The sequence below is a fragment of the Dermacentor albipictus genome, chromosome 3, assembly GCF_038994185.2.
Source record: "Dermacentor albipictus isolate Rhodes 1998 colony chromosome 3, USDA_Dalb.pri_finalv2, whole genome shotgun sequence".
Classification (NCBI taxonomy): domain Eukaryota; kingdom Metazoa; phylum Arthropoda; class Arachnida; order Ixodida; family Ixodidae; genus Dermacentor; species Dermacentor albipictus.
Window position 1 is genome coordinate 39,884,410 of NC_091823.1, and position 6,000 is coordinate 39,890,409.

The following is a 6,000-nucleotide window of genomic DNA, read 5'->3' on the forward strand; positions in this document are numbered from 1 at the left end:
TATGCGTGAACAGAGCGCAAAAGGGTCCTGTTTCTTTCCTTTTGTGTCTTTTTTTTTTCTATGACGTATAGACGAGCATACAAAAAAGTGGCTGCGAACGGAAGCTTCTTTCTCAGTCGGTCCTTTTTTGTTTTGTATGGGAGCGAACATAATTTCCTCAATAAGGACACCGGATTGACTGTGCAAGCGAAGCTGGCAAGGTATATGTAAACTGGTAGCGAAGCTTCCATAGAAGCCCACATGTCAAGAAAATGGCGGCTCGTTGCGACCGTTGACATCTACGTATCGTGGGGACAACTAACAGCAAGCAAAAAAAGAATTCAAAAGTCACGTCACAACCGGAAATGGCAGCGACGTCAACATCTTATGCTGCTTGGCGCGAATGCTTGAATTTCTTTAGCGTCCGGCGTTTCGGCCTCTACACCAGCAATTATTTTTCTTTTGAGGCTGAGGCGAGCTTGCAACTTTAACTATAGGAGTGGCGTATATCCTAATGTCAACATAATCAGGTTGTTATTGACGGCAATTGCTCCAGTAGCTTCCTCAGGAAAGTGAGCGAATAGGATGGAAATAATTGACACTGCCACAGAGGTTTCAAAAGCAACTTCACTTTTATTCGTCTAGAATAATGCAACCAATATAATTCACCAATGAAAACATGTTTCAATGGATGAAAAGTACTATGGCCAGCAGACAGTCGTAATGTATAGCAACATATGCGGATCTTGTTTGCAGAATCATTCGTAATTCCTTGCGACACAATGTATTCACATGCAACTGTTATCAGGCAAGACAACATTGCCCCACATAATCATTTAGAAAACATTCGACTTACTACCGCTGCTGCCCGTCGGATACTCAGAGCCTGTGTTACGGAGAGTATACGAACACAGCGCGACCTTTCTTCGCTTAGCGTTCCGCATTTATCGTCACCACGAGACAAGCGCGTCGGATGATGCAGCTAGAAATTGCACGATAACGAAAAAACCTGCACTCACACCTTTCGCCAATGAAATCCGTTCGCTAGTTCACGCAAAATTTGAAGGGAAGCGCACGCCGCACATTGAACAAACACGCAAGGAAATGAAAGAACTCGGATGAAACCGCAGTGTTCAAGTGAGCAACGCCATTCCGCACGACATAATATCTTGTTTGCACAGTCTTGCAAAGTCTTGCCCCCAAATCACTGGTTGGTAGGGGTCACCAAGAACGAACTAACAAATTGTGAAATAGAAAAAAAATTCAACATTTGTTGTATTGGTACAGCAAACATATTTGAAACGGAATGTTTATCGTGTGGCAAGATTCTCGAATTTTTTTTTCACATACATAGTTTGTCTAGTTTCAGTGTTTGTCCCCCCTCACCTAGTCGCGCTTCAATCGTGCACCACTAACTGATATCTTTGGCGATAGGTTTTGGCCCATTTTTCGTTCCAATCTTCGCGACCTATTTAGATGGACCTTGAAGCGGATTCACGAAAGACTGCCACGCTTTCGTGTAGGCCATTGGGTTATGCAAGTGCAGTTTCTGTTGCTTATGTGACCAAAACTTGACACTCCATGGACAATTCGTCCCAGGACTGAATTTTCCAACTCTATGTGCCTGTGCTGCATTATCCAAGGATAAAGCATTCTTTAGCTTATTTTGGTGAAGTAACGTACTTTTTCTTCGCTTTCGCAGTGACGTCTCCGATGTGACTGCGAATTTCGCAATGACACTTCCGACGACATAAGACATGAGGTTATCTCGCCGAGCACGATATTCCACATCATCGACGTGCTCGCGCCAAATTTTTGTTTGTTCTTACATGTGCTCATTTGTAGCACGTTTTCTGTCCAGAGTTTGTTGCAACTTATCGAAACCATATATTTGGCTTTCAATACTTTCTAGAGGTTTCTTGACATCATAGGTGTGGCGCATTACATTTTGTTTACGTAATTCAGGAATATCGTTTATTTTGACAGTCTGTGCTGTTTCTATGGGGATAAATCGCCTGGTTAGATCGTTTAGTAGCTTGTGTATTTCCTTGAGCTCTGGATCAGGATGGCGTTCCACATGACCGCTAAACTAACGCACAAAATGGCTAGAACAATGCTTCCGGTTACGCAAGCAGCACTAACGATTGTAGGGCCTGCAGCTAGGATAACGTTAAAAAAATTAAACTGCATAAGCAAGAACTTCGGCGAGTCCATCGGTAGGCTGGTGCCTCCGTGCCCACCGGTGAATATGAATGCATGGCTTGGTTTTGCAAGCCGCACCGGCACCACCACACCAACTGGCGATGTCGATTTGGCTGGATGGCTAGAATTGAGGAGGATGATGCAGCGATGCTGTCACTTGGGGTGGATCTGCTGTCACCCAGCAGGCGATGCCGTCGTCACCCAGTGCCGCAATTCGCGCGTGTAGACACGCTAGTAGCGTCGGGCAGCCGAATGTTGCGTCGATTTATGTATTTATGGCGTACAGTTGTGTACGTGGCACATAATGTATGCGTGTGGCGCCCAGTTGAGCAGTCAATTCAAGGCTTGCGGCAATATGAAGGTACAACATTTGCAAGATATAGACCATCTCTCTCTCTTCTCTGAGGCACCAGTATAAAGGCATGATTACTCGTTACGCTGTGAAATCACCGGTTATTCTGAATGTGGAACTATATTACATTGGCCTAACTCAGATTTCTTTTACTTTTCCTGGAGAGTCTTTTTACTATCGTGTGCCGACCTCACTGCCTTCAAATTTATTCTGTTCTCGCTCTCTCAGCGCTGAAACCCTTTGCAAAAATACGAATGCTAACTTAAACTTAAAACTTAAAAACTTAAAAAACTTAGAAACCTAGGCGCTACTAACCACCCACTAAATTTAAATTGCTTAAATTCAATGTACACCGCCTGACAAAGCGATATATTGGAAGTGCCAATCTGGATTTGGAGATCTCTGTCCCTCCATAGTCTTGTGCTTAACTTAACTATGCTGTGATGATTCTACCAATGACGAAAATTAATCGTGTCTGAAATTGGTTAGGCGCACAGTGTGGCGAGTTGCTGCACCAAAGGTGTCAACAGGTCCCCAGATTTAGTATTCAAAGAGAGCGCTAGCCAACCGAGCGCTTGCTTGCGCCGGCTGTGAAAGAGAAGCGAAACAGCAACGTTTCCATTTCGAGATGTGGTCGCCAGGCGGCGCGGATGGCTGTGAAGCGGCGAAAAACGCTCTCAACGCGGCATCCTTGAATTGCAGAGGCTGCGACCTTCAGTAAAGATGTCCCGCGCGCGAAGTAGCGAAAGAAGGCGTGAGCAGCCGACCGTTGCGTAGAGTTCCGTAGAACGACGATTCATTCGTTTTACTCTATCATTTTCATCCATGCACGCGGCTGCTAGCCGGCAGGTGGCAATGACACCTCATTGTCAGGCCCCACATTTCTTGGAAACCAACGAGCGATACTCTGCGTAGCAGTAAGACTGCCGACGAATGTACGTCCTTTGTCCTGAGTTGTGCGTGCTTTGTCTCTGCAATGCGTCACATCATTTCCGCTATCCTTGAGGGCCTGCTAAATGGTAATGACAGAGCCTTTCGTCACGTAGTTTTCGCTGACGTGAATAAGCCCTACTCTGACGCCTGCGAGTGTGTTTCCTTTACAAAGATCATTCATAGGTATAACTGGAATGATTGACATTGCTATTTGTTACACGCGTCGCATCGAAGATACTGTGAAACACTTCCCCTGGGAATTCCCATACGAAGAGGAAATGCTTTTCGTTCGGGAAGCTTTATAGAAACAGGATGACAGGCCTTTTACGAAAGAGATCTAGGGAGCATGGCCTCATGCGTCTGCGGTGTGCAAAGTCACTACAGCGCTGCTTCATTTCTTGAGATTCACCAGCGTTCTGACGAATTGAACGATGAACACTTCAATGCCTGTACGCCCGTGCGTACTATGAACTTCTCTCCATCTTATCATACTTCAGTCCCTTTTCCCCCTTCCCTAGTGCAAGGTAGCCAACCGGGCTCAGCCTAGTGAACCTTTTTCTTATCATGTCTCTATCGTTCTCTCAAGCCTTGTTTGCTGTTGTTGCTGCAATGACAAAGAAAGCGGATACCGGCATGAAAGAATGGTGCAGGCGTTTCGTTTTCAAATGAATCTTCTAGAGACTATCGCGAAGAGAAGAGAAATGCAAGCAGTACTGCCTGGAGAAAAGAAGTCAGGTAACGTGTTTATTAAGGAGGTAGTCTGTGTTCAGCACAAAAATAGGCTTTCTCACAGATTTAAGAAAATTGATACACTTTAAGGCCGGTATTCACAAATGGCTCTTACGAGCTAAAATTGTACGTAACGGCTAATTTTAGCCAATCTTGATGCTGGACATATTATTACCAAAGGATTGCTAGCAAACGGCAAAGGGCATTTATGAACGAACAGGTTTGTGAATTCGGCCTAAGCTGGTTACTTCGTCTTGAATTCCATAAATGCCCTCCATGTTTGCTCAGGACCTATGGTATTCTGCTTCTTAGGACAAGGTCGTAGGTTCAATTCCTCGTCACGAAGCCACAATCAGAGGAAGACAGAATACAAAAGCGCACCTTGCTCTGTGTATCCGTTAAAGAAGCTGAAATTATATAAAAAAAACTATCCCGAAGCACCACAGTGCAGTGTCTCTTGCGGTCCAGGTGTTGGCTAGGTACGTTGAACCCCATCAATAAAGAAAAGGAAAAGGCATGATAAGCGTGTGGCCAGTTTGCTTTTTTTTTCCTTTCTGTTAACTGGTCACACTGAGTCACACAGTTTTTTTTAATTAAAGTTGATAAATTGTGCACGCTGTGAGAGTGATTTGCTGCATCATCAATCCATTTTGACTGATATCGCAATATTAATACAGCGTAAGCTGCTATGGGCTCATTTCAAAAGCCGTTTCCGGCGGCGATGGTATCCGCCCCCTCCGCCTCCGCCGCCGGTGTCTGTAGCAGCTATCGCCGGGAGGGAGAAAAAGAAATGTCCGGCTCCCGCTGGGATCGAACCTCGGCCCGCTGCGTGGGTGTTAACAACGCCATCACTGAGACATGTCAGCTTTTTTTTTTTCTTTAATGCATGGAATTATGAGTAGTGCCATTCGAAAGTTGCATTACATTTGGACACACGTCAAAAACAAATGGACACAAGCTGCGCAGTCCAATGAACGTTCAAAATTCGGGCAAACAAACACAAGCGTCCAGATGCGAAATCCATTCAGGAAAGGGATAAAAGGTTGTAACCATACTAAAGACAGACCTCGTTGAGTGAGGTGGCTCGCACATGCCTGTCGATCCTTCGGCTTCTCTCTAATAAAGAGAGTCCTGATAACATGAACAAATCACATGGTGTGTTACTGGCTGTCGTTTTGAAAGGAATTAAGCGGATATCATAAGATGTGGGAGGAAGTGGTTCAGTTTTTTTCTTGAAGAGGCCGCCGATTGGCGTAAAATACAGACCAGGGTATTCCCCCATTTAAAATTGCTAAACGCCATGTATCCCACTCGTTATAGGGCCAACTGTCCTTGGTGCGGTGGCATACCTACCCTAATGCACATAACCTGGGAGTGCACTAAGCACCCTCATAGGGCAAACACCAGTAGGACAATGGAGCAGTGGGAGGCACAGCTCGCCCGCTCCGACCTGGCAGGACAAAAGTCCTTAATTAGCCAGGTCAGGCAGGCGGCAGAGGCCAGTGGGGCCCTGGACTGAGAGGCTCGGACCACCCCTCCTTCAAATCTTTAGAATTACAATAAAGTTTCTCTCTCTCTCTCTCTCTTACAAACAACTATGAAAAACCGAGCCACACCAGCGCTTGCTCGCATGCAGCGGGAGAATGCCCTGTAAACGCGTCCTAGCGCTCGACACGCGGTGTGAAATGCACGCCGCGTCGCGTCAATACACGCACGTTTTGCATTGCAGTTGCATGTTATTACAACAGGTAGAACGCCATGCAGCAAATGCACAGGTACAAGTCAGTTAACAAAGGTTTGAGGAA